A 1,179-nucleotide genomic window follows, 5' to 3' on the forward strand; every position below is an offset into this window, starting at 1 on the left:
AACTAAAAACAAACCACCTGGCAGTAGAAGGGAAGAAGGACTGCAATTCAAAGGTTGTGTCTAAATAATCTTGCTGCTGTGAATTGTTTGAACATGGAAACTGTTCATACCCTGACCGAGCTCCGAAAACCGGTCAAGATCATAGAAGGCCGACCTCGTCCCAAGGCCCAAGCCTGAGGTCGGACCTCGGACAAATAGGCTAAGAAGGCCCATCAAAAGGAACGAAGCCCAAAACCTAAAGGCCGAAAAGGCCTGGGAAAGGCGGTTCCGCAAAGATAGAGATAAAACTCCCAAAAGATAAGATAAGATAAGAATATCTTATCCAGGGAAGATCACGACCAACTACTATAAATACACTGGAGCACCCAGGTATAACTCATACTCTAATTCTACTAAATATCTGCTTGGACCCATGCTAACTTAAGCATCGGAGTGTCATTGCAGGTACAACCACCAGCCGCTCGGCTCATCAAGCTCGGGTCACAGAACCCTCACCTCGGGTCTTGCCAGACGACCGAGCTACGCGTTTCAGGTAACCTCGGACATTGGCGCCGTTGCCGGGGACTGGAAGTCATCCCTCTACCATGGCGGACGATCCTCCCAACAATAACCACGCTACCTCAGAACAAGAGGAGGAAGTTGACACCGGAGAACGACCGGACAGCCCTCTATCACCGACACTCCAGGAGGAAACAAACAGAATCGCCCAAAGACACCACTCCCAAACAAAGATCCACCAAATCCCGAGAAGGAAAAGAACTCGGAAATTCTAGAAGCAGTTCGGGCACAGCAAAACCGGCTGAAACAACTCGAAGAGGACATAAAAAAGCAGAAGGAAACTGAACAAGATCTGAGAAGAGAAGCTCGCAAGCGCAGAGAATTAGAAGAAAAACTGCGGAAAATAGAGGCCAACCTGAAAGACCGAACGGAACGCGGCACCACCCCCGAAAACAATCATGATCCATTCACACAAGAGATCATGAAGGAAAAGGTACCGCGAAACTTCAAACCACCAGATATGGATCTCTACGACGGCACCACCGATCCAAGTCACCACCTCAGCAACTTCAGAAGCAGAATGTACCTGGTCGACGCCTCCGACGCGATTCGGTGCAAAGCCTTCCCCACCACTCTCACCAAGTCAGCCATGAAGTGGTTCGACAACCTGCCACCAAGATC

Source organism: Arachis hypogaea, chromosome 4 (assembly GCF_003086295.3).
Source record: "Arachis hypogaea cultivar Tifrunner chromosome 4, arahy.Tifrunner.gnm2.J5K5, whole genome shotgun sequence".
Taxonomy (NCBI): Eukaryota; Viridiplantae; Streptophyta; class Magnoliopsida; order Fabales; family Fabaceae; genus Arachis; species Arachis hypogaea.